The sequence below is a fragment of the Hypanus sabinus genome, chromosome 31 (genome assembly GCF_030144855.1).
Source record: "Hypanus sabinus isolate sHypSab1 chromosome 31, sHypSab1.hap1, whole genome shotgun sequence".
NCBI lineage: Eukaryota > Metazoa > Chordata > Chondrichthyes > Myliobatiformes > Dasyatidae > Hypanus > Hypanus sabinus.
Genome location: NC_082736.1, coordinates 274,678 through 302,518, shown reverse-complemented (window position 1 = coordinate 302,518; position 27,841 = coordinate 274,678). Strand labels below are relative to the sequence as shown.

Sequence of the window (27,841 nt, the reverse complement as noted above, 5' to 3'; positions counted from 1 at the left end):
AAAGCTCACTCACACGCATGTGCGTGCGCGCGCACACACACACACACGCACGCACGCACACTCTCACTCACTCACTCACACACACACACACTCACTCACACACACACACACTCACTCACACATTCACTCACACACACACACGCACGCACACTCTCACTCACTCACTCTCACACACACACACTCACTCACTCACACACTCTTGTCAACGTGGAGCGGAGAGCGAGTTTGTAAATCTGGCAGGAGCAGAAGATGTTGGGAATGGTGACGGTGGGACGCCGTTGGAGGGGTGTGGGACAGGAGCAGAGAAGGAGTGTCAGGGGTGGGTACAGACACACCCAGCCCTGAGACACAAGGCAAGGTCATTTGATTCCAAACTATTGGTTTATTGATCATTACAGAATGTCTCTCTGGTGCTTCCCGCTCCCTCCCCTCTCCCTTCCCCTTTCCCCAACCACGATTCCCCTCTCCCTGCCCCCTTCCCACTCTCAGTCCACAATAGAGACCCAGATCAGAATCAGGTTTATCATCACTCACACACGTCAGGAAATTTGTTTTTTTTTTGACAGCAGTACAGTGCGATACATAAAATTACTACAGGACTGTGTAAAAGACTCAGGTACCCGAACTATATGTGTGTGTGTGTGTGTGTGTGTGTGTGTGCGCGCGCACGTAGGTAAGCTGGTGTCCCTGCTGGGTTCTTACATTAAGTGCCTCTGACGGGATCTTCAGTTTCAAAGTCGAAAGCCATTGGACAGAGGCCTTCCATCGCACGCACAGAGAAATCGCTGTGCTGGTGTCTTATAGCTCCACAGACCCGATTTTCATCCCGACCACCGGCTCTATACGTCTGTGTGGGTTTCCTCCCACCTCCCCACCAGCGGTGGTGTTGGTGCCCACCCCGCCCCCGCCTGGAGGGTGGAATCTGCGGGACACGACAGGAATGAGGAAGTGTAACTGTGTCTGTGAGCCAGGTGGACTTGATGACCTAAGTCATGCAGGGAGATGGAGCTCCTGGTTTGCCTAAAGCTGCAGCATGTTTTTAAAGTTCTCCCTTTGATGGGCTTTTGTCCCAGAGACAGAAAACAGCTCTGCAATTTGCATTCAATTGCGCTGAGGTTACAGAGTAAATATGCTCGGCTTTTCCAAGCAAGCTGCCTCTCCTGTCAACAAAAGACCAGTCTGAATGCTTTCCGTGTCCGGTGTACGGGAGTGAAACTCTGATACGCTCCAGTCTGAACCCTTTCCGTGTCCGGTGTACGGGAGTGAAACTCTGATACGCTCCAGTCTGAACCCTTTCCGTGTCTGGTGTACGGGAGTGAAACTCTCTGATACGCTCCAGTCTCAACCCTTTCCGTGTCTGGTGTATGGGAGAGAAACTCTCTGATACGCTCCAGTCTGAACCCTTTCCGTGTCCGGTGTACGGGAGTGAAACTCTGATACGCTCCAGTCTGAACCCTTTCCGTGTCCGGTGTACGGGAGTGAAACTCTCTGATACGCTCCAGTCTGAACCCTTTCTGTGTCCGGTGTACGGGAGTGAAACTCTCTGATACGCTCCAGTCTCAACCCTTTCCGTGTCCGGTGTACGGGAGTGAAACTCTGATACGCTCCAGTCTCAACCCTTTCCATGTCCGATGTACGGGAGTGAAACTCTGATACGCTCCAGTCTCAACCCTTTCCGTGTCCGGTGTACGGGAGTGAAACTCTCTGATACGCTCCAGTCTCAACCCTTTCCGTGTCCGGTGTACGGGAGTGAAACTCTGATACGCTCCAGTCTGAACCCTTTCTGTGTCTGGTGTACGGGAGTGAAACTCTCTGATACGCTCCAGTCTCAACCCTTTCCGTGTCCGGTGTACGGGAGTGAAACTCTGATACGCTCCAGTCTGAACCCTTTCTGTGTCTGGTGTACGGGAGTGAAACTCTCTGATACGCTCCAGTCTGAACCCTTTCTGTGTCTGGTGTACGGGAGTGAAACTCTGATACGCTCCAGTCTGAACCCTTTCCGTGTCCGGTGTACGGGAGTGAAACTCTCTGATACGCTCCAGTCTGAACCCTTTCCGTGTCCGGTGTACGGGAGTGAAACTCTGATACGCTCCAGTCTGAACCCTTTCCGTGTCCGGTGTACGGGAGTGAAACTCTGATACGCTCCAGTCTGAATGCTTTCCGTGTCTGGTGTATGGGAGAGAAACTCTCTGATACACTCCAGTCTGAACCCTTTCCGTGTCCGGTATACGGGAGTGAAACTCTGATACGCTCCAGTCTGAACCCTTTCCGTGTCTGGTGTACGGGAGTGAAACTCTCTGATACGCTCCAGTCTCAACCCTTTCCGTGTCTGGTGTATGGGAGAGAAACTCTCTGACACGCTCCAGTCTGAACCCTTTCCGTGTCCGGTGTACGGGAGTGAAACTCTGATACGCTCCAGTCTGAACCCTTTCCGTGTCCGGTGTACGGGAGAGAAACTCTGATACGCTCCAGTCTGAACCCTTTCCGTGTCCGGTGTACGGGAGTGAAACTCTCTGATACGCTCCAGTCTGAACCCTTTCCGTGTCTGGTGTACGGGAGTGAAACTTTGATACGCTCCAGTCTGAACCCTTTCCGTGTCCGGTGTACGGGAGAGAAACTCTGATACGCTCCAGTCTCAACCCTTTCCGTGTCCGGTGTACGGGAGTGAAACTCTGATACGCTCCAGTCTCAACCCTTTCCGTGTCCGGTGTACGGGAGTGAAACTCTCTGATACGCTCCAGTCTCAACCCTTTCCGTGTCTGGTGTACGGGAGTGAAACTCTGATACGCTCCAGTCTCAACCCTTTCCGTGTCCGGTGTACGGGAGAGAAACTCTCTGATACGCTCCAGTCTCAACCCTTTCCGTGTCTGGTGTACGGGAGTGAAACTCTGATACGCTCCAGTCTCAACCCTTTCCGTGTCTGGTGTATGGGAGAGAAACTCTGATACGCTCCAGTCTGAACCCTTTCCGTGTTCGGTGTATGGGAGTGAAACTCTCTGATACGCTCCAGTCTGAACCCTTTCCGTGTCCGGTGTACGGGAGTGAAACTCTGATATGCTCCAGTCTCAACCCTTTCCGTGTCCGGTGTATGGGAGAGAAACTCTGATACCATATAACCATATAACAATCACAGCACGGAAACAGGCCATCTTGGCCCTCCTAGTCCGTGCCGATCCCTTAATCTCACCTAGTCCCACCTACCCGCACTCAGCCCATAACCCTCCACTCCTCTCCTGTCCATATACCTATCCAATTTTACCTTAAATGACACAACTGAATTGGCCTCTACTACTTCTACAGGAAGCTCATTCCACACAGCTATCACTCTTTGAGTAAAGAAATACCCCCTCGTGTTTCCCTTAAACTTCTGCCCCCTAACTCTCAAATCATGTCCTCTAGTTTGAATCTCCCCTACTCTCAATGGAAACAGCCTGTTCACGTCAACTCTATCTATCCCTCTCAAAATTTTAAATACCTCGATCAAATCCCCCCTCAACCGTGGGATGGGAGATCCGGTGTATGGGAGTGAAACTGTCTGATACGCTCCAGTCTGAACCCTTTCCGTGTCCGGTGTATGGGAGTGAAACTCTCTGATTCGCTCCAGTCTGAACCCTTTCCGTGTCCGGTGTATGGGAGTGAAACTCTCTGATACGCTCCAGTCTGAACCCTTTCCGTGTCCGGTGTATGGGAGTGAAACTCTCTGATTCGCTCCAGTCTGAACCCTTTCCGTGTCCGGTGTATGGGAGTGAAACTCTCTGATACGCTCCAGTCTGAACCCTTTCCGTGTCCGGTGTACGGGAGTGAAACTCTGATACGCTCCAGTCTGAACCCTTTCCATGTCCGGTGTACGGGAGTGAAACTCTGATACGCTCCAGTCTGAACCCTTTCCGTGTCCGGTGTATGGGAGTGAAACTCTGATTCGCTCCAGTCTGAACCCTTTCCGTGTCCGGTGTATGGGAGTGAAACTCTCTGATACGCTCCAGTCTGAACCCTTTCCGTGTCCGGTGTATGGGAGTGAAACTGTCTGATACGCTCCAGTCTGAACCCTTCCCGTGTCTGGTGTACGGGAGTGAAACTCTCTGATTCGCTCCAGTCTGAACCCTTTCCGTGTCTGGTGTATGGGAGAGAAACTCTCTGATTCGCTCCAGTCTGAACCCTTTCCGTGTCCGGTGTATGGTCTGTGTTGTCCCATCAGGGATCTCATACCAACTTTGACCACATCGCAGTGCTGGGAGGTATTTTGTACTTGTTTCAGTGGGTATTGTGACAAGACTGGCACAGTTGGGAAGGTGCTGTTTCAAATATTTCTGGGAGGTTTTGTTTAGGGATGTGACATTGTCACAGGCCCTTCATTCCTAACGAGCCGGCACCACCCAGTTATCACCGTGTGTGGAAACGCAGGTAGTCGCTGGGAGATCTTTACAGGTGGCCGGGGAGTTGGACCTGTGCTGGTGTACAGCTCCTAGGGGTGTGAGCCATCCCTCGATCCTGTGTCTGGTGAAGGGGCTCCCGGGGGTGGGGGAGTTCCCCTGAACCCGCTCTGCTTGCTGGGTGGGTTTGGGACTCAAAGTTCAGGAAACCCTTGTGGAGAAAGGCGGGAGCTGTGCCCACCTGACCTGGTCCGTCTCTTTCACCTTTTCCATCCGTGTCCCTGTCCAAAGATCTTTTAAACATTCATACTGTACCTATCACTCCTGTTCGCTTTTTCTACCTACCCAACACCTGCTGAATCCCTTTAAATCTCTCTGCGCTCGCTGTCGTGATGTGAGAGAGAGAGAGAGAAAGCTACCCCTGCCCTTTGAATGGTATGTGCTGCTGTCTCTGGAAAATTCAGGAGCAGAGGAGCCCCTGTGAAGCATCTCGTTGCCCCCCAGCGAGAGGCCCGCCTTCTTACTCAGCCTGTCGTCCTCTCACACGCCCACGGCTGTCCTCCCGAGACTGAACCGCCAAACCGGATAGATAGATACTTTATTCATCCCCAAGGGGAAATTCAACAATTTTTCCAGTGTCCCATACATTTATTGTAGCAAAACTAATTGCATACAGTATTTAACTCAGTATAAATATGATATGCATCTAAAATCACCCTCCCAAAAAGCATTAATAAATAGCTTTTAAAAAGTTCTTAAATAGTTTACTAAAGTGCATTGAGTGGTAACTTAAGCTCAGTCCTAACCCAGGCACTTTAACAAGTCTTGCCCCTGGTGGTTGAATTGCAGAGCCGAATGGCGTTGGGGAGTAATGATCTCTTCATCCTGTCTGAGGAGCATTGCATTGACAGCAACCTGCCGCTGAAGCTGCTTCTCCGTCTCTGGATGGTGCTGTGCAGAGGATGTTCAGGGTTTTCCATGATTGACCGTAGCCTACTCAGCGCCCTCCGCTCTGCCACCGATGTCATACTCTCCAGTTCTGTGCCCACGACAGAGCCCGCCTTCCTTACCAGCTTATTAAGACGTGAGGCAGGGAGGAGGCAGCTGCATGCCGGGGGATGGACGGTGAGGGGGGTGAGCCGCCGGGGAGGTGCGGAGAGAGAATACCTGAGTGTGGACAGGGTGGCGAAGGAGTCCCTCACTATTGGAGGGGTGGTAAGGAGAGGTTTCGGCATTGTGAAATGGTCAGTGAGGAGGGAGCTCGACATTGTGTGACAGTCAGTGAGGGAGCTCGACATTGTGGGACGGTCAGTGAGGGAGCTCGGCATTGTGTGACGGTCAGTGAGGGAGCTCGGCACTGTGGGACGGTCAGTGAGGGAGCTCGGCACTGTGGGACGGTCAGTGAGGGAGCTCGGCATTGTGTGACAGTCAGTGAGGGAGCTCGGTATTGTGTGACAGTCAGTGAGGGAGCTCGACATTGTGAAATGGTCAGTGAGGAGGGAGCTCGACATTGTGTGACAGTCAGTGAGGGAGCTCGACATTGTGGGACGGTCAGTGAGGGAGCTCGGCATTGTGTGACGGTCAGTGAGGGAGCTCGACATAGTGGGACTGTCAGTGAGGGAGCTCAGCATTGTGAAATGGTCAGTGAGGAGGGAGCTCGACATTGTGTGACAGTCAGTGAGGGAGCTCGACATTGTGGGACGGTCAGTGAGGGAGCTCGGCATTGTGTGATGGTCAGTGAGGGAGCTCGACATAGTGGGACTGTCAGTGAGGGAGCTCAGCATTGTGAAATGGTCAGTGAGGAGGGAGCTCGGCATTGTGTGACGGTCAGTGAGGGAGCTCGGCACTGTGGGACGGTCAGTGAGGGAGCTCGGCACTGTGGGACGGTCAGTGAGGGAGCTCGGCATTGTGTGACAGTCAGTGAGGGAGCTCGGTATTGTGTGACAGTCAGTGAGGGAGCTCGGCATTGTGTGACAGTCAGTGAGGGAGCTCGGTATTGTGTGACAGTCAGTGAGGGAGCTCGACATTGTGGGACGGTCAGTGAGGGAGCTCGGCATTGTGTGACGGTCAGTGAGGGAGCTCGACATAGTGGGACTGTCAGTGAGGGAGCTCGGCACTGTGGGACGGTCAGTGAGGGAGCTCGGCATTGTGTGACGGTCAGTGAGGGAGCTCGGCATTGCGTGACAGTCAGTGAGGGAGCTCGGTATTGTGGGACAGTCAGTGAGGGAGCTCGGCACTGTGGGACAGTCAGTGAGGGAGCTCGGTATTGTGGGACAGTCAGTGAGGGAGCTCGGCACTGTGGGACAGTCAGTGAGGGAGCTCGGCACTGTGGGACGGTCAGTGAGGGAGCTCGGCATTGTGGGACAGTCAGTGAGGGAGCTCGGCACTGTGGGACAGTCAGTGAGGGAGCTCGGCATTGTGGGACAGTCAGTGAGGGAGCCTCGGCACTGTGGGACAGTCAGTGAGGGAGCTCGGCACTGTGGGACGGTCAATGAGGGAGCTCGGCGTTGTGGGACGGTCAGTGAGGGAGCTCGGCATTGTGTGACGGTCAGTGAGGGAGCTCGGCATTGTGTGATGGTCAGTGAGGGAGCTCGGCGTTGTGTGATGGTCAGTGAGGGAGCTTGGCATTTTGTGACTGTCAGTGAGGGAGCTCAGCAATGTGGGCTGGCCGGCAAGGTGGAATGGGCGGTGGAGAAGAGGGGTTGAGGGGTTGCTGTCCAGTGTATGGACAGCTGACCATGATAACAGAAAATCCTGCTCCCCCATTGCACAGAGAAATCTATCACAGGAATGAACGGTGCATCATTTTCACACCTGCCCAGACTCGGGTCCTGCAAGACCTTAAGTCAGACAATGAGGACGTCAGTGGCACATTGTTGTTGCTTTCCTGCTGGAAGCTGACTCCCGGTGGCCCAATCAGGAAGGAGCTCACTGAGGCATCGGTGCAGAGAGAACCAGTCAGAACAGTGCTCTGAGCTGCCACCCCCTCCCATTGCTCACGGACTGTCTGTCCCACTCCCATCAGGACCACCAAACTCAAAAACAGTTACTTCCCTCAAAATGTCAGGCTGATCAACCACCACCACCCACTAACTCACCCTTCCACGCCCCCAACTCACCCTTCCTCCCCCCCAACTCACCCCTTCCTCCCCCCAACTCTCCCTTCCTCCCCCAACTCTCCCTTCCTCCCCCAACTCTCCCTTCCTCCCCCCAACTCTCCCTTCCTCCCCCCAACTCTCCCTTCCTCCCCCCAACTCTCCCTTCCTCCCCCCAACTCTCCCTTCCTCCCCCCAACTCTCCCTTCCTCCCCCCAACTCGCCCTTCCCCCAACTCGCCCTTCCCCCAACTCGCCCTTCCTCCCCCCAACTTGCCTTTCCTCCCCCGAACTTGCCCTTCCTCCCCCCAACTCGCCCTTCCTCCCCCCAACTCGCCCTTCCTCCCCCCAACTCGCCCTTCCTCCCCCCAACTCGCCCTTCCTCCCCCAACTCGCCCTTCCTCCCCCCAACTCGCCCTTCCTCCCCCCAACCCGCCCTTCCTCCCCCAACCCGCCCTTCCTCCCCCCAACCCGCCCTTCCTACCCCCAACCCGCCCTTCCTCACCCCCAACCACCACTACATCCATATCAGCCAGGCCTCAGCACCTTTCATTCCCCACACCCCCATGCACCCCACTCCTCATACCCCCAGTACTGTGCCAAGGTTTTAGGCGTTGTCACTGTGTTTCACATGTCCTGCTGCTGTGAAGTGGAGTGGTCCTGGTCTCCTTATCATTTCCTGTCTGAGTCACCTGTTGTACTTACAATCAGTCTTTCTGTGTAAACTAATCGTATAGCCACACTCAGTTCCTTGCAGGTTGTGGTTTATTGAACTGCTTCTGTATTTACTCTTACTGTGTCGTTAATGCTGCCTCCGGTCTGCACCGACAGTCATTTTGCTCCTTTACACCCATCCACTGATGAATGAGAACAAACCAGCCTGAGTCTGCTCTGTCTGCCTGCTGGCCTCTTGCACAGTTAGAAAGCAAGAAGACGTAATTTCCTGTACAGCTCGCAGGCCTGATGTTCACTTCTCCAGTGTTGGAGAACTTTCTTTCTCTCTCTCTCTCTCTCTCTCTCTCTCTCTCTCTCCTCTCTCGCTCTCTCTCTCGCTCTCTCGCTCTCTCGCTCTCTCGCTCTCTCTCTCTCTCTCTCTCTCTCTCCTCTCTCTCTCTCTCTCTCTCTCTCTCTCTCTCTCTCTCTCTCTCCCTCTCTCCCCCTCTCCCCCTCTCCCCCTCTCCCCCTCTCCCCCTCTCCCCCTCTCCCCCTCTCCCCCCCTCTCCCCCCTCTCCCCCTCTCCCCCTCTCCCCCTCTCCCCCTGCGCGAACCTTTCCGTTTCCCTCCGCTCCGACGGGGGTGTCCTCGATCTGACAGCTTTGTGGTCTCCCTCGCCGAGACTCCGTTAGATTCACCTTCCCCTGTCTGTCTGCGTTTAGTCTTCCACCTGGGGGGTGGGGGCACACACAGGGTGAACGTCTTTGGCTGCGGGAGGGAAGAGGTCTGAAGGATGGAGCCTGGCAGAAACAGATACGGTGACCGGTTCGTGAATAGAAAGGTCTCCACACCTTTCTTTTTTTTTGGCCATTCAATCCTGCTTTATAGATAATTTCCTACAAGTAACTATGTATTTGCAGAGAAGGCGAAAAATTACGTTGTTATAAAAACAGAAAATTGTCAGATGAGATAGCATCAACAGAGCGTTAACATTTAAGCTCAGTAAGTTTCAAAGAACTCTCTTCAATGATGCGTCAAACCACCTGAATGCTCTCCTGTCAGTCAGGAGTTCCAACACCGTTTTTATTCCAGCATCTCCAGACATATTTATTCTCAGAATTATTCAGTTAAGAGGCTTTTCAGCTTTCTCTGCTATTTAGCATCACCATTTCACACACTGTCCACAGCTAGACAAGATTTCTGAATTAGCCGATCTAAAAACCATCCCTGGATTAATTAATTAGGAAATTGAATCAAGCCCACTTCTTGTCTGTCACCCTGTGGAGCAAGTGACTCCATCCAGCCTTCCTGGTACAGCTGAATCGGAGGAAGTAGTGGCGTAAGCTCATCTCACTGGTCACTGGCTTCTTCATGTCACACCAGGACTATTTTTAATCCAGCAATGCTGCTCTAGTTATTTCACAGGCAGGCTAGTCACTGTGAGTAGAGGAGAATTGAGAAGAAATAAAGGTCAACATTGCAGAAAACTTCTGGCCATTGGAAACCGGGTGCTGCTACCTGCCAGCAGAGGCGGAAAGAAATAAACTATTTTGCCCCATTCTTCCCGCAAGAAGAAAACACATTGCAAAATTATTGTATCTTGAGTGATACCAAATGCACTTCATCGAAAGGATTAAGTTGCCAGATTCAATGAAGAAGTGGTTTAGATTTGTCGGTACAAAGCAGCCTATCTCATTCCTGATACAGGAGCCTGCTGCTGTTTCCGGATTTTACTGAACGGCTGTGTCTGTGGGCGTATAAATGCCATCGTGCTTTGTCGAGAATACAGGTGGGATTCCAGGGGTATGGTTTCCCATGAAACTCTGCATGAATTCCATCATGAGATTCCAGCAGTCACTTAACACTATGCAAGGACAGTACTCTACTTCAGTAGTTACGCCACGGACACTGGGTCCCATGGTAACTGTCCCAACCTTAATCAGAAAGTCGCCAGACTGATAGCGAGGCCCTCGGCTTTCATTCTGGAAAAACCCCTTCAGCTTGACCATGGGTGTGTCAAAGTTTGTGTCGGCAACCAGGTAGGGCCTGTTTTCAAAAAGTGCAAAGCAGCTAAGAGGATGCGCAGTGTTGTGCATAATGTACATGAACTTTGCAGGCTGGCCCTGGATGCCCACAGTCGGTCCTGCATGATAAGTTTCACAACCCGCTCAGAATGTGCCCTGCTTCACAGCACCCGGCATCTCCCCGCTTGCTGGACAATCTTCCCCTCACTGCTGGGATCTGAGAAACACAGGCGACCCCCATCCTGCGCCGCCTTTCTTATGCCATGGGACCAATACCATCAAATAAGGTTGAAATCCCTGCTTTGGACAGAATGAACTTGCCCACAGACCTCCCACTGCTGCTCCCCCCTCCCCTTCCATGGCCTACTACCCTCTCCCAACAGACCCCCTTCTCCAGCACTTTAACACTAACACTGTTGGCTTTCCAGTTCTTCTCTTCACCCCTCCACCCTCCCCCAGTCCGACAGAAATCATAAACACACAAACCTGCCCTTTGGCCCATCAAACGGCTGCTGAAACAGCTCAGAAACAGGCCCTTTGGCCCACATTGTCCATGCTGACCAAAATGTCCGCCTTTCACCTATGCCTCTTCTAAATCCTTTCATCTCTGCATCTGTCTAAATACCATTCAAGTTTTGTCATCCATCACCATCTCTTCTTAACCCTGTGTGTGGACGTTTCCTCACACATCCCTTTTAAATTATTCCTCTCACAGATCATCTGCTGGTGATCCATAAAGCTGTGTGTGGGTGTTTCTCACACTTCTCTCTTGTGGTGGTAGGCCCCTCTGTGACCGTGCACCCACAGTGACAACTCAAATAGTAATCAAATGGCCGACTGAACTAATCCCCACATCCTTCCATCTCCCTCACATTCCGGTACCTATTTAAACATCTCTCAGGTCAAATCAACTCAATTTTAATCATTATTCAAACCATATACTGTGCCTATTAAAAAGTATGCAATGGCCCCCCCCCCCCCCCCCCCGCCAAGGAAGTTTTCACGTGTTATTGTTCTACAGCATTGAATCACAGTGGATTTAATTTGCTGTTTTTACACTGATCAACAGAAAAAGACTCTTTTGTGTCAAGGTGTATAGATCTACAAAGTGATCTATATTAATTAAAAATATAAACACAAAATTTCTGATTGCTCATCCCCTTCAAGTTAGTATTTAGTAGATGCACCTTTGGCAGCAATTACAGCCTTGAGTCTGTGTGGATAGGTCTCTATCAGCTTTGCACATCTGAACACTGCAGTTTTCCCCATTCTTCTTCACAAAACTGCTCACGCTCTGTCAGATTGCATGGGGATTGTGAGTGAACAGCCCTTTTCAAGTCCAGCCACAAATTCTCAATTGGATTGAGGTCCGGACTCTGACTTGGCCACTCCAGGACATTAACTTTGTTGTTTTTAAACTATTCCTGTGTAGTTTTGGCTTTGTGCCTGGGGTCATTGTCTTTCTGGAAAACAAATCTCCCAAATCGCAGTTCTCTTGCAGACTGCATCAGGTTTTCCTCCAGGATTTCCCTGTATTTTGCTGCATTCATTTTACCCTCTACCTTCACAAGCCTTCCAGGGCCTGTTGCAGTGAAACATCCTCACAGCGTGATGCAGCCTCCACCGTGCTTCACGGTGGGGACCGTGTGTTTTTGATGCTGTGCAGTGTTTGGCTCACACCAATGTTTATTCTGATGGCCAGAAAGCTCGATTCTGGTTTCATCAGACGACAGAACCTTCTTCCAGCTGACTTCAGAGTCTCCCACATGCCTTCTGGCAAACTCCAGCTGAGGTTTCATGTGGGTTTTTTTCAACAGTGGCTTTCTCCCCGCCACTCTCCCATAAAGTGTGACTGGTGAAGCCCCCGGGCGACAGTTGTATGCGCAGTCTCTGCCATCTCAGCCACTGAAGCTTGTAACTCCTCCAGAGCTGTCACAGGTCTCTCGGTGGCCTCCCTCACTCGTCCCCTTCTTGCACGGTCACTCAGTGTTTGAGGACAGCCTGCTCCAGGCAGTTATACAGCTGTGACATATTCTTTCCATCTCTTGATGATTGACTTAACTGAACTCCAAGGAATATTCAGTGACTTGGAAATATTCTTTTATCTACCTCCTGACTTGTGCTTTTCAGTAACCTTTTTACGAGTTGCTTGGAGTGTTCTTCTGTCTTCATGGCGTAGTTTTTGCCAGGATACTGACTCACCAGCAGTTGGACTTTCCAGATACAGGGGTCGTTTTACTTGACTGCGCACGGTGATCTCCATTTCACTAATGACGTGACTTCTGAAACCAGTTGGCTGCACCAATGATGGTTTTGTGTGTCATATTAAAGGGAGTGAATATTTATGCAATCAGTTATTTTGAGTTTTATATTTGTAATTAATTTAGATCACTTTGTAGAGATCTGTTTTCACTTTGACACGAAAGAGTCATTTTCTGTTGATCAGTGATAAAAACACCAAATTACATCCACTGTGATTCAGTGTTGTAAAACAACTAATCACAAATACTTCCAAGCGGGGGGGTGAATAATTTTTATAGGCACTGTGTAGATACAGCTGAACGAGATGGTGTTCCTATGGGGTCAAGGTGCAAAACATTCAAAATAGTGAGTAACATAATTCAAAATATTGATCAAAGAAGCATATTCACTCAAAACAAAACGTCTTATCCAAGACACTGAGCGACCGAGTCTCCTGGCAGTGTACAGACACAAGCAGTGCAGCCTGACATTGCACCTCCCGGACATGGGAGGGCAGCACTGACAGCCGACGCCTTGCCCCAGCCAAGCTCAACCACGCTGTTGCACCTCCACGTCTCTCACCTGGCCTGCAGTAGCAGGCGAGCCCGAGGCTTGAGGCCTAGTCCTCACTACATATGAGGCTGCACCGCCCCCAAGTCAACTCTCCCTCCACCAGACAAGGGTGACAGGCCTGCGGCTATTTTATTTATCGCTGTCCAAGAGTCTTGCGATTGCAAGTGAAATGTCCGAGACAATCTCCCACGGTTATGCCACATCAACTCCAACGCTTCTGAGTAGTGGCTAGCAAGCCAGGTCAGCTGCTCTGTGCCCAAACCAGCCAGAATGTATCTGCCTGGGCCACCACCCCTGACAACTCGTTCCAGCCCCCCCACTCCCCATGTAAAAAAAATACCTTGCCCCTCACATCCCATTTCAACTTTCCCCCTCTCACCTTCAATGCATGCCCTCTGTTATTAGACATTCCAACTCTGGGAAACAGATACTGTCTGTCCACTCTATCTGTGCCTCTTAAGATCTTACAAACCTCAGTCAGATCTCCCCTCAGCCTCTGGTGCTCTTGAGAAAACAGTCCAAGTTTGTCCAGCCTCATCCCTTCTAATCCAGCCATAATTCAGAATATCATAAAATCGTAAAATCATTATTTTATAAATCTCTCTAAGATCGTCCCTACACTTCAAAGTTAAAGTTCCAGTCTATCCGTCATTATAACTCAAACTCTCAAATCCCGATAACAATCTTGTGAATCTTCTCTGCACCCTTCCTTCCTAACCTGAGCATCTCTCACTACCAATCCCACATTCCCAGACAATAGACAATAGGTGCAGAAGTAGACCATTCGGCCCTTCGAGCCTGCACAGCCATTCTGAGATCATGGCTGACCATCTACTATCAATACCCGGTTCCTGCCTTGTCCCCATATCCTTTGATTCCCCTATCCATAAGATACCTATCCAGCTCCTTCTTGAAAGCATCCAGAGAATTGGCCTCCACTGCCTTCTGAGGCAGTGCATTCCAGACCTCCACAACTCTCTGGGAGAAGAAGTTTTTCCTTAACTCTGTCCTAAATGACCTACCCCTTATTCTCAAACTATGCCCTCTGGTACTGGACTCTCCCAGCATCTGGAACGGATTTCCTGCCTCTATCTTGTCCAATCCCTTAATAATCTTATATGTTGCAATCAGATCCCCTTTCAATCTCCTTAATTCCAGCGTGTACAAGCCCAGTCTCTCTAACCTGTCTGCGTAAGACAGTCTGGACATCCCAGGAATTAACCTCGTGAATCTACGCTGCACTTCCTCTATAGCCAGGATGTCCTTCCTTAACCCTGGAGACCAAAACTGTACACAATACTCCAGGTGTGGTTTCACCAGGGCCCTGTACAAATGCAAGAGGATTTCCTTGCTCTTGTACTCAATTCCCTTTGTAATAAAGGCCAACATTCCATTAACCTTCTTCACTGCCTGCTGCACTTGCTCATTCACCTTCAGTAACTGATGAACAAGTACTCCTAGGTCACTTTGTATTTCTCCCTTACCTAATTCTACACCATTCAGATAATAATCTGCCTTCCTGTTCTTACTCCCAAAGTGGATAACCTCACACTTATTCACATTAAACGTCATCTGCCAAGTATCTGCCCACTCACCCAGCCTATCCAAGTCACCCTGAATTCTCCTAACATCCTCATCACATGTCACACTGCCACCCAGCTTAGTATCATTAGCAAATTTGCTGATGTTATTCTCAATGCCTTCATCTAAATAGTTGACGTAAATTGTAAACAGCTGTGGTCCCAATACCGAGCCCTGTGCCACCCCACTAGTCACCACCTGCCATTCCGAGAAACACCCATTCACCGCTACCCTTTGCTTTCTATCTGCCAACCAGTTTTCTATCCATGTCAATGTCTTCCCCCCAATGCCATGAGCTTTGATTTTACCCACCAATCTCCTATGTGGGACCTTATCAAATGCCTTCTGAAAATCAAGGTACACTGGATCTCCCCCGTCTAACTTACTTTCTTACATCCTCGAAAAACTTCAATACATTAGTCAAGCATGATTTGCCCTTGGAAAATCCATGCTGGCTCGGCCCAATCCTATCACTGCTATCTAGATGTGCCACTATTTCATCTTTAGTAATGGACTCTAGCATCTTCCCCACCACCGATGTTAGGCTGACAGGTCGATAGTTCTCTGTTTTCTCCCTCCCTCCTTTCTTAAAAAGTGGGATAACATTAGCCATTCTCCAATCCTCAGGAACTGATCCTGAATCTAAGGAACATTGGAAAATGTTTACCAATGCATCTGCAATTTCCAGAGCCACCTCCTTTAGTACCCTAGGATGCAGACCATCTGGATCTGGGGATTTGTCAGCCTTCAGTCCCATCAGTCTTGTCATCACCATTTCCTTCCTAATGTCAATCTGTTTCATTTCCTCTGTTACCCTATGTCCTTGGCCCGTGCATACATCTGGGAGATTGCTTGTGTCTTCCCTAGTGAAGACAGATCTAAAGTACTTAGTAAATTCTTCTGCCATTTCTCTGTTTCCCATAACAATTTCACCCAATTCATTCTTCAAGGGCCCAACATTGTTCTTAACTATCTTCTTTCTCTTCACATACCTCAAAAAGCTTTTGCTATCTTCTATTATATTCCTGGCTAGCTTGCATTTGTACCTCATTTTTTCTCCCTGCATTGCCTTTTTAGTTAAGTTCTGTTGTTCCTTAAAAATTTCCCAATCATCTGTCTTTCCACTCACCTTAGCTCTGTCATACTTCTTTTTTTTAATGCTATGCAATCCCTGACTTCCTTTGTCAACCACTGTGCCCCCTTTCCCCCCTTTGAATCCTTCCTTCTCTGGGGAATGAACTGGTTTTGCACCTTGATAATTATTCCCAAGAATACCTGTCATTGCTGTTCCACTGTCTTTTCTGCTAGGCTATCCGTCCAGTCAACTTTGGCCAGCTCCTCCCTCATGGCTCTATAGTCTCTCCTGTTCAACTGCAACACTGACACCTCCGAGCTGCCCTTATCCTTCTCAAATTGCAGATAAAAGCGTCATATTATGGTCACTACCTCCTAATGGCTCCTTTACTTCAAGATCGCTTATCAAATCCTGTTCATTACACAAGACTAAATCCAGAATAGCCTTGTCCCTGGTCGGCTCTCGTACAAGCTGTTCCAAGAATGCATCCCGTAGGCACTCTACAAACTCCTTATCCTGGGGTCCAGCACCAACCTGATTCTCCCAGTTCACCTGCATGTTGAAATCCCCCATAACTACCGCGATATTACCTTTGCCACATGCCAATGTTAACTCCCTATTAAACTTGCACCCAATATCCATGCTACTGTTTGGTGGCCTGTAGACAACACCCATTTGGGTCCTTTTGCCCTTACTGTTCCTCAGTTCTATCCACACAGACTCCACTTCTCCTGATCCTATGTCCCCCTTTGCAAAGGACTGAATCTCATTCCTCTCCAACAGGGCCACCCCACCCCCTCTGCCCACATTTCTGTCCTTACGATAGCACGTATACCCTTGCACATTCATTTCCCAGGTCTGATCTCCCTGCAGCCATGTCTCTGTTATCCCAACAACATCATAGTTACCCATTCGCACCTGAGCTTCAAGCTCATCCGCCTTATTTCTGACACTTGGTGCATTCAGATATAGAATTTTTAGCCCATTTCTCCTCTCTCTGTTTAAATCGCTGCTTATTGTGCTTAACCCAGCTCCCCGAACTCCCATCGGGCTATACACCTCTAGAATTTTGTTGTCCTTCCAAAATTTACTTATTCTTTCTGCACATTTAACTCCATGTTCTGTCAGACCATCCCTCTGTACATGTGTCCTCCTTATCACTTGTTCCGCCTCACCTTTCTCTACTACACACTTAATATTCCAGAATTGTGTAGTCCCCACCTGTCCTTTATTCTTCATCTCACTATCCTCTCTTGCATTCTGGATCCCTGCCCCCTGCAAATTTAGTTTAAACCCCCTCGAGCAGCACTAGCAAACTTTCCTGCAAGAATGTTGGTACCGCTCCAGTTCAGATGTAAACTGTCCCGTCGGAACAGATCCCACCTTCCCTGGAACAAAGCCCAATTATCTAAAAACCTGAAGCCCTCCCTCCTGCCCCATCCTCTCAGCCACGTATTAATCTTTATAATCCTTCTGTTCCTTGCCTCACTCGTTCGTGGCACAGGTAGCAATCCTGAGATTGTTACCCTGGAGGTCCTGCCCTTCAGCTTCGCACCTAACTCCCTGAACTCCCTACGCAGGACCCCCTCACTCATCCTACCCACGACGTTGGTCCCTACATGGACCACAACATCTGGATTCTTGCCCTCCCTCTCGAGAATAACCTGCACCCGATCTGAGATGTCCCGGACCCCGGCACCAGGGAGGTAACGTACCATCAGAGACTCCCGATCTTCCCCATAAAATCTCCTATCTGCCCCCCTGACTATAGAATCCCCTATCACTACCGCTCTCTTCTCTTCCCTCCTCCCCTTCATAGTCGAGGGTGCAACCTCAGTGCCAGAGACAGGATCACTGCAACTTGTTCCTGGTAGGTCATCCCCACCAACAGTATCCAAAACGGTATACTTATTGTTGATGGGAACGGCCACAGGGGTGCTCTGTTCTCTCTGTCTGCTCCCCCTTGCCTCTCCTGACTGTCACCCATTTGCCTACCTCCTGTCTTTTTGGTGTGACTACCTCCCGATAACTCTTATCTGTCTCTGTCTCTCGAATGAGCCGTAGTTCATCCAGCTCCAGCTCCAACTCCCTAACTCGGTCTGATAGGAGCTGCAGCTGGACGCACCTCTTGCAGGTGTGGTCGTCAGGGACCACTGTGTTGACCCTGACCTCCCACATACTGCATACGGAGCACACCACTGCTCTGACTGTCTCCCCCATACCTGATCCCAGATTAGTCAGAATAAATGAAAAAAGTACCTACCGACCGTACCTTTTTTTACCTCAGCAAGATTGCACCTCTCGCCCACTCATCCACACACCGATGCCACTTTGCTTCACTTCTATACACTCTGCGCCTGTCTTCTGAGTAAATACAGTTGCAAAAAATTCATTTAAGATCTTCCCCCTCTCTTCTGGCTCCACACGTAGATTACCATTCTGATTTTCCTGAGAACCAATCTTGTCCCTTGCAATCCTTTTGCTGTTCATGTATCTGTAGAATCTCTGAGGATGCTGCATCACCTTTTCTGCTAGAGAAACCTCATGCCTTCTTTCAGCCGTCCTGATTTCTATCTGAAGTGTTCTCTTGCATTTTGTGTATTCCATCAGCACCTCATTCGTTCCTTCCTGCCTGTCCCTGCTATGCACCTCCTTTTCCCTTCTTACCCAGAACCTCAACAGCTCTTGAAAACCAAGCTCCCTACACGTGTTATCGTTACCTTTTATTCTGACAGGCACGTACAAGCTTTGTGCTCTCAACATTTCACTTTTGCAGCCTCCCACTTACCAAGGCCGCCGTAGGCAGAAAACAGCCTGTCCCAATCCACACTTGCCAGATCATTTCTGATAGCTTCAAACTTGGCCTTTCTCCAATTTAGAAGCTCAACCCGCAGGCCAGGCCTATCTTTTTGAATGTTTACTTTGAGTTTATTGGCATTGTGATCACTGCATGCAAAGTCTCCCATATCCAAAGATCTGTCACCTGCCCTGACTCATTCCCCAATAGCAGATCCAGTATTACACACTCTCTCGTTGGCACTTCTGTGTCAGGGAATTTCCTGAACACATTTGACAGACTCTATCCCATCTCATCTTTTTACAGTTTGGGAGTTCCGGTCAATATGTGGAAAGTTAAAATCACCTTCTAAACAATCTTATGTTTCTTACACAGTCTGCAATCTCTCTACAAATCTGTTCCTCTACATCCTGCAGACTGCTGGGTGGTTGGGAGTTCAGCCCCATTAAAGTGGTCCTACCTTTCCTATCCCACAGTTCCACCCGCAATGCCTCACCGGACCAGTTCTCCACTCTGTCCTGACTGACACTGCCATGACATTTTCCTGACCAGTAACCCCTCTCTCTTTAATCCCTCCTGTTCTGCCGAGCTGCCAATCCTGCCCCTCCTGCAACCAAATCTCACTAATGGCTACGTAATTCCAGGTGTTGCCCTGAGCTTATCCAGCTTTCCTACCATACTTCCTGCATTGAAATATACACAATTCAGGGCACTAGTCAGACCGTGCACAACCTTGCGATCCCTGACTTTCCTACCATACTTCCTGCATTGAAATATACACAATTCAGGGCACTAGTCAGACCGTGCACAACCTTGCGATCCCTGACTTTCCTACAATACTTCCTGCATTGAAATATACACAATTCAGGGCACTAGTCAGACCGTGCACAACCTTGCGATCCCTGACTTTCCTACCATACTTCCTGCATTGAAATATACACAATTCAGGGCACTAGTCAGACCGTGCACAACCTTGCTATCCCTGACTTTCCTACCATACTTCCTGCATTGAAATATACACAATTCAGGGCACTAGTCAGACCGTGCACAACCTTGCGATCCCTGACTTTCCTACCATACTTCCTGCATTGAAATATACACAATTCAGGGCACTAGTCAGACCGTGCACAACCTTGCGATCCCTGACTTTCCTACCATACTTCCTGCATTGAAATATACACAATTCAGGGCACTAGTCAGACCGTGCACAACCTTGCTATCCCTGACTTTCCTACCATACTTCCTGCATTGAAATATACACAATTCAGGGCACTAGTCAGACCGTGCACAACCTTGCTATCCCTGACTTTCCTACCATACTTCCTGCATTGAAATATACACAATTCAGGGCACTAGTCAGACCGTGCACAACCTTGCTATCCCTGACTTTCCTACCATACTTCCTGCATTGAAATATACACAATTCAGGGCACTAGTCAGACCGTGCACAACCTTGCGATCCCTGACTTTGTCTGAGGTCTCACCAGCATCTCTCTCCACTGACTGTTCCCGTCCCCCTGCAACTCCAGAGGGTCATTGGAGTCTCCGGGTGCCTCTGTCCCTCGTCCCACCAGGCTCAAGGACAGCTTTTCCCGCTGTTATAAGAATCAGGATCAGGTTTAATATCAGCAGCAAATGTCATAAAATTTGTTGTTATGCAGCAGCAGTACAGAGTAATAAACACTGTGAATCGCAGTAAGAATTAAATAAATATTGCAAAAAGAGAGGAAAAAGGAGTGAGGTGTTGTTCATGAGTTCAATGTCCATTCAGGAATTGATGGCAGAGGGGGAGAAGCTGTTCCTGAATCGCTGAGTGTGTGTCTTCAGGCTCCTGTACCTCCTCCCTGATGGCAGAGGGGGAGAAGCTGTTCCTGAATCGCTGAGTGTGTGTCTTCAGGCTCCTGTACCTCCTCCCTGATGGCAGAGGGGGAGAAGCTGTTCCTGAATCGCTGAGTGTGTGTCTTCAGGCTCCTGTACCCCATCCCTGATGGCAGAGGGGGAGAAGCTGTTCCTGAATTGCTGAGTGTATGTCTTCAGGCTCCTGTACCTCCTCCCTGATGGCAGAGGGGAAGAAGCTGTTCCTGAATCGCTGAGTGTGTGTCTTCAGGCTCCTGTACCTCCTCCCTGATGGCAGAGGGGAAGAAGCTGTTCCTGAATCGTTGAGTGTGTGTCTTCAGGCTCCTGTACCTCCTCCCTGTTGGCAGAGGGGAAGAAGCTGTTCCTGAATCGTTGAGTGTGTGTCTTCAGGCTCCTGTACCTCCTCCCTGATGGCAGAGGGGAAGAAGCTGTTCCTGAATCGTTGAGTGTGTGTCTTCAGGCTCCTGTACCTCCTCCCTGATGGCAGAGGGGGAGAAGCTGTTCCTGAATCGCTGAGTGTGTGTCTTCAGGCTCCTGTACCCCGTCCCTGATGGCAGAGGGGGAGAAGCTGTTCCTGAATCACTGAGTGTGTGTCTTCAGGCTCCGGTACCCACCCCCCCCCCACTTGATGGTAGTGATGAGAAGAGGGCAGGTCCTGGGTGATGGAGGTCCTTAATGATGGACGCTGCCTTTTTGAGGCATCGCTCCGTGTTAATGTCCTGGATGTTGGGGAGGTTGGTGCCTATGACGGAGCTGACTGAGTTTACAACCTTCCCCTTCCCCCGCCCCCTCCAGACCAGACGATGATGCAGCCAGTTAGAGCACTCTCTGTAGAAACACAGAAAATAGGTGCAGGAGTAGGCCATTCGGCCCTTCGAGCCTGCACTGCCATTCAGTATGATCATGGCTGGACATCCAACTCAGAATCCTGTACCTGCTTTCTCTCCATACCCCCTGATCCCTTCAGCCACAAGGGCCATATCTAACTCCCTCTTAGATATAGCCAATGAACCGGCCTCAACTGTTTCCTGTGGCAGAGAATTCCACAGATTCACCACTCTCCGTGTGAAGAAGTTTTTCCTCATCTCGGTCCTAAAAGGCTTCCCCTTTATCCTTAAACTGTGACCCCTCATTCTGGACTTCCCCAACATCGGAAACAATCTTCTTGCATCTAGCCTGTCCAGTCCCTTTAGAATTTTATACATTTCAGTAAGATCCCCCCTCAATCCTCTAAATTCCAGTGAGTATAAGCCTAGTCAATTCAGTCTTTCTTCATATGAAAGTCCTGCCATCCCAGGAATCAATCTGGTGAACTTTCTTTGTACTCCCTCTATGGCAAGAATGTCTTTCCTCAGATTAGGGGACCAGAACTGCACACAGTACTCCAGGTGTGGTCTCACCAAGGCCTTGTACAACTGCAGTAGAACCTCCCTGCTCCTGTACTCAAATCCTTTTGTTATGAATGCCAACATACCATTTGCCTTTTTCACAGCCTGCTGTACCTGCATGCCCACCTTCAATGACTGGTGTACAATGACACCCAGGTCTCGTTGCATCTCCCCTTTTCCTAATTGCCCACCGTTCAGATAATAATCTGTTTTCCTGTTCTTGCTACCAAAGTGGATAACCTCACATTTATCCACATTAAATTGCATCTGCCATGAATTTGCCCACTCACCTAACCTATCCAAGTCACCCTGCATCCTCCTCACAGCTAACACCGCCGCCCAGCTTCAGCTAACAGGGGTGTTAACTACAGAATACTTTTGAACGATCCCCAGTCTGATGAGATGGGCTCTTGACCTCATGATCCACTGTGTTGGGATCTTTGATCTTGATTGTTTGGCTGCAACACACTCTGTTTGTAACTCTGCCACTTTATTCTACATTCTGATGTTCTTTATCCCTCGTGCTATGTCGCTACGCTGCAGTGGGGAAGTGTTCTGTAGGGGTGGCAATGTAAAACTCTGGTTTCACTGGCCCTCAATACATATGACAGCAGCTACCAGGTACCAGGGTTAGCACGGCACGATTACAGCTCAGCACGTTGGAGTTCAGGCACTGTCTCTCTCCGTTCTCCCGTGAAAGGTGTGGGCTTCACCCGGCTCTGGTTTCCTCCCACGTCCCGGTTACTCAGATAATTGGTGGTTGTAAATTATCCGGTGATTAGGGGGTTACTGGGCATTGCAGCTCGTTGGGCCGGGATGACCTACTCCACCCTGTATCTCGAAATTAACTAAACAACCAGATTCAGTCTGGAAGGTTCTGTATGGTTGGCATTCAAAACAAGAGCTCCTCACGTATTTTGGTGTTTCTATATCGTAGTACTCTTGGGCACAGTTATGTAGTTTGGGTGCCAAAGACTTCTGCAGAATAATGTAGTCATTTTACTGCTGCAAAAAAAACAGATTTCATGACATGTGAGTGATGATAAACCTGATTCTGATCTGGGTCTCTATTGTGGACTGAGAGTGGGAAGGGGGCAGGGAGAGGGGAATCGTGGTTGGGGAAAGGGGAAGGGAGAGGGGAGGGAGCGGGAAGCACCAGAGAGACATTCTGTAATCATCAATAGACCCATTCACCTTGCCTGGTATGGGTTCTTGGGAAACTGACAGGTCTGAAGATAGACAGGTCACCTGGACCAGACGGATTACATCCCAGTGTTCTGAAGGATGTGGCTAAAAAGATTGTGGAGGCATTAGTAATGATCTTTCACAAGTCACTGGGTTCTGGAACGGTTCTAGAAGACTGGAAAATTGCAAATGTCACTCCACTCTTTAAGAAGGACGAGAGGCAGAAGAAAGGAAACTACAGGCCAATTAGTCTGACCTCAGTGGTTGGGAAGATGTTGGAGTCGATTACTAAGGATGAGGTCTCAGGGTATGCGGAGCACATGATAAAATAGGCCGTAGTCAACATGGTTTTCTCAAAGGAAAATCTTGCCTGAGAAATCTGTTGGAATTCTTTGAAGAAATAACAGGCAGGATAGACAATCGGTTGATGTTGTGGGGTTGGGTTTTCAGAAGGCCTTTGACAAGGGGCAACACATGAGGCTGCTTAACAAGCTACGAGTCCTTGGTTAAACAGTAAAGATTCTCGCCTGGATAAAGCAGTGGCTGATTGGCAGGAGGCCAGGAGTGGGGATGAAGGGAGCCGTTGCTGATCGACTGCTGGTGACTAGTGGTGTTCCACAGGGGTCTGTGTTGGGACTGCTTGCTTTTACATTTTATATGTCAATGATTTGGGTGATGGAATTGATGGCTTTGTTGCAAAGTTTGCAGAGTATATGAAGATTCTTGGAGGGGCACATAGTTTTGAGGAAGTAGAGAGGCTACAGAAGAATTTAAACAGATTAGGAGAATGGGCACAGAAATGGAATACAGTGTTGGAAAGTGTACGGTCCGGCATTTTGGTAGAAGAAATGAAAGGGTTGTCTATTTTCTAAATGGAGAGAAAATACAAAAATTGGAGGTGCAAGGGATTTGGGAGTGATTATGCAAGATTTCCTAAAGGTTAATTTGCAGATTGAGTCTGTGGTGAGGAAGGCAAATACAACATTAGCTTTCATTTCAAGAGGGTCAGAATATAAAAGCAGGAATGAATATCAGGTTGAAACTTCATAAAGCACTTGTGTGGCCTCATGTGGAGTACTGTGAGCAGTTTTGGGCTCTTTATCTGAGAAAGGATGTGCTGAAACTGGAGAGGGTTCAAAGGAGGCTCAGGAAAATGATTCCAGTATTGAATGGCTTGTCATAGGAAGAACGTTTGACGGCTCCGGGACTGTATTTGCTGGAATTCAGAAGAATGAGGGGTGATCTTGTTGAAACCTATCATGAAAGGCCTTGTGGAGAGGATGTTTGCTATGGCAGGAGACCAGAAGACCAGAGGACACAGATAGAGTGGATGTGGAGAGGATGTTTCCAGTAGTGGGGGAGTCTAGGACCAGAGGACACAGATAGAGCGGGTGTGGAGAGGGTGTTTCCTATAGTGGGGGAGCCTTGGACCAAAGGACACAGACAGAGTGGATGTGGAGAGGATGTTTCCTATAGTGGGGGAGTCTAGGACCAGAGGACACAGATAGAGTGGATGTGGAGAGGATGTTTCCTGTAGTGGGGGAGTCTAGGTCCAGAGGACACAGATAGAATGGATGTGGAGAGGATGTTTCCGAGAGTGGGGGAGTCTAGGACCAGAGGACACAGATAGAGTGGATGTGGAGAGGATGTTTCCTATAGTGGGGGAGTCTGGGACCAGCGGACACAGATAGAGTGGATGTGGAGAGGATGTTTCCTATAGTGGGGGAGTCTAGGACCAGAGGACACAGAGAGAGTGGATGTGGAGAGGATGTTTCCTATGGTGGGGAACTCTAGGACCAGAGGACACAGAGAGAGTGGATGTGGAGAGGATGTTTCCTATAGTGGGGAAGTCTAGGACCAGAGGACACAGATAGAGTGGATGTGGAGAGGATGTTTCCTATAGTGGGGAAGTCTAGGACCAGAGGACACAGAGAGAGTGGATGTGGAGAGGATGTTTCCTATGGTGGGGGAGTCTAGGACCAGAGGACATAGATAGAGTGGATGTGGAGAGGATGTTTCCTATGGTGGGGGAGTCTAGGACCAGAGGACACAGATAGAGTGGATGTGGAGAGGATGTTTCCTATGGTGGGGGAGTCTAGGACCAGAGGACACAGATAGAGTGGATGTGGAGCGGATGTTTTCTATAGTGGGGGAGTCAAGGACCAGAGGACACAGCTAGAGTGGATGTGGAGAGGATGTTTCCTATAGTGGGGGAGTCTAGGACCAGCGGACACAGATACAGTGGATGTGGAGAGGATGTTTCCTGTAGTGGGGAAGTCTAGGACCAGAGGACACAGAGAGAGTGGATGTGGAGAGGATGTTTCCTATAGTGGGGGAGTCTAGGACCAGAGGACACAGATAGAGTGGATGTGGAGAGGATGTTTCCTATAGTGGGTGAGTCTAGGACCAGCGGACACAGATAGAGTGGATGTGGAGAGGATGTTTCCTATAGTGGGGGAGTCTAGGACCAGAGGACACAGATAGAGTAGACGTGGAGAGGATGTTTCCCATAGTGGGGAAGTCTAGGACCAGAGGACACAGAGAGAGTGGATGTGGAGAGGATGTTTCCTATGGTGGGAGAGTCTAGGACCAGAGGACACAGATAGAGTGGATGTGGAGAGGATGTTTCCTATAGTGGGTGAGTCTAGGACCAGCGGACACAGATAGAGTGGATGTGGAGAGGATGTTTCCTATAGTGGGGGAGTCTAGGACCAGAGGACACAGATAGAGTAGACGTGGAGAGGATGTTTCCCATAGTGGGGAAGTCTAGGACCAGAGGACACAGAGAGAGTGGATGTGGAGAGGATGTTTCCTATGGTGGGAGAGTCTAGGACCAGAGGACACAGATAGAGTGGATGTGGAGACTATGTTTCCTATAGTGGGGGCATATAGGACCAGAGGACACAGAGTGGATGTGGAGAGGATGTTTGCTATGGCAGGAGACCCGAAGACCAGAGGACAGCCTCAGCATAGGGGGGGAGGTGTCCTTTTAAGGTAGAGATGAGGAGGAATTTCTTTCGCCAGAGAGTGAATTTGTAGAATTCATTGTCACAGGCAGCTATGGAGGCCAAGTCTTTATATTTAAGGCAAAAGTTGATAAATTCTTGATTGGTCAGGGCATGAAGGGATACGGGGAGACGGCAGGAGATTGGGGCTGAGTGGGAAATGGATCAGCCATGATGAAATGACAGAGCAGACTGGATGGGCCAAATGGCCTAATTGTGCTGCTATGGACTCAGGTTTTGTATGTGTGGACTGCTTTGATGAGTTTGTGGTTTGGTGTTTATATTCTGTTTTTGGCTCGCCATTTTCATATTTGCGTGATTTGGATTCCGTTTTGCATTTTGGAGTTGATGTTGTTCTCTGAACGTTTCTGTGGCGTTACTTTGTTTCGTGGCTGCCTGTGGGAAGACGAAGCTCAGGGCTGTATACAGCTTAAGTACCTTTAATCTTTCAACTCTTCTTGAGCCTTGTGATTCACGTTTCCGACCGTACGTACCGGCGTCCGGCCTGTCGGACGCTTGGTGAGAGCGGGTTCACGTTTCCGACCGTACGTACCGGCATCCGGCCTGTCGGGCGCTTGGTGAGAGCGGGTTCACGTGTCCGACCGTACGTACCAGCATCCGGCCTGTCAGGCGCTTGGTGAGAGCGGGTTCACGTGTCCGACCGTACGTACCGGCGTCCGGCCTGTCGGGCGCTTGGTGAGAGCGGGTTCACGTTTCCGACCGTACGTACCGGCGTCCGGCCTGTCAGGCGCTTGGTGAGAGCGGGTTCACGTGTCTGACCGTACGTACCGGCGTCCGGCCTGTCGGGCGCTTGGTGAGAGCGGGTTCACGTGTCTGACCGTACGTACCGGCGTCCGGCCTGTCAGGCGCTTGGTGAGAGCGGGTTCACGTTTCCGACCGTACGTACCAGCATCCGGCCTGTCGGGCGCTTGGTGAGAGCGGGTTCACGTTTCCGACCGTACGTACCGGCGTCCGGCCTGTCGGGCGCTTGGTGAGAGCGGGTTCACGTGTCCGACCGTACGTACCAGCATCCGGCCTGTCAGGCGCTTGGTGAGAGCGGGTTCACGTGTCTGACCGTACGTACCGGCGTCCGGCCTGTCGGGCGCTTGGTGAGAGCGGGTTCACGTGTCTGACCGTACGTACCGGCGTCCGGCCTGTCAGGCGCTTGGTGAGAGCGGGTTCACGTTTCCGACCGTACGTACCAGCATCCGGCCTGTCAGGCGCTTGGTGAGAGCGGGTTCAAGTTTCCGACCGTACGTCCCAGCGTCCGGCCTGTCGGGCGCTTGGTGAGAGCGGGTTCACGTTTCCGACCGTACGTACCGGCGTCCGGCCTGTCGGGCGCTTGGTGAGAGCGGGTTCACGTGTCTGACCGTACGTACCGGCGTCCGGCCTGTCGGGCGCTTGGTGAGAGCGGGTTCACGTGTCCGACCGTACGTACCAGCATCCGGCCTGTCAGGCGCTTGGTGAGAGCGGGTTCACGTGTCCGACCGTACGTACCGGCGTCCGGCCTGTCGGGCGCTTGGTGAGAGCGGGTTCACGTTTCCGACCGTACGTACCGGCGTCCGGCCTGCCGGGCGCTTGGTGAGAGCGGGTTCACGTTTCCGACCGTACGTCCCAGCGTCCGGCCTGCCGGGCGCTTGGTGAGAGCGGGTTCACGTTTCCGACCGTACGTCCCAGCGTCCGGCCTGTCGGACGCTTGGTGAGAGCGGGTTCACGTGTCTGACCGTACGTACCGGCGTCCGGCCTGTCAGGCGCTTGGTGAGAGCGGGTTCACGTTTCCGACCGTACGTACCGGCGTCCGGCCTGTCAGGCGCTTGGTGAGAGCGGGTTCACGTGTCTGACCGTACGTACCGGCGTCCGGCCTGTCAGGCGCTTGGTGAGAGCGGGTTCACGTTTCCGACCGTACGTACCGGCGTCCGGCCTGTCAGGCGCTTGGTGAGAGCGGGTTCACGTTTCCGACCGTACGTCCCTGCGTCCGGCCTGTCAGGCGCTTGGTG

General features: G+C 50.4%; 1 protein-coding gene and 1 pseudogene across 1 annotated transcript in view; one reads left to right on the top strand and one right to left on the bottom strand.

The window, feature by feature from the left end:
* Positions 1-27,841, top strand: part of atg2a (autophagy related 2A) — a 464,956-nt gene that overhangs the window by 350,820 nt on the left and 86,295 nt on the right. The gene's annotated exons all lie outside the window — the stretch shown is intronic.
* LOC132383722 (mediator of RNA polymerase II transcription subunit 20-like) lies at positions 9,450-10,383 on the bottom strand (annotated as a pseudogene).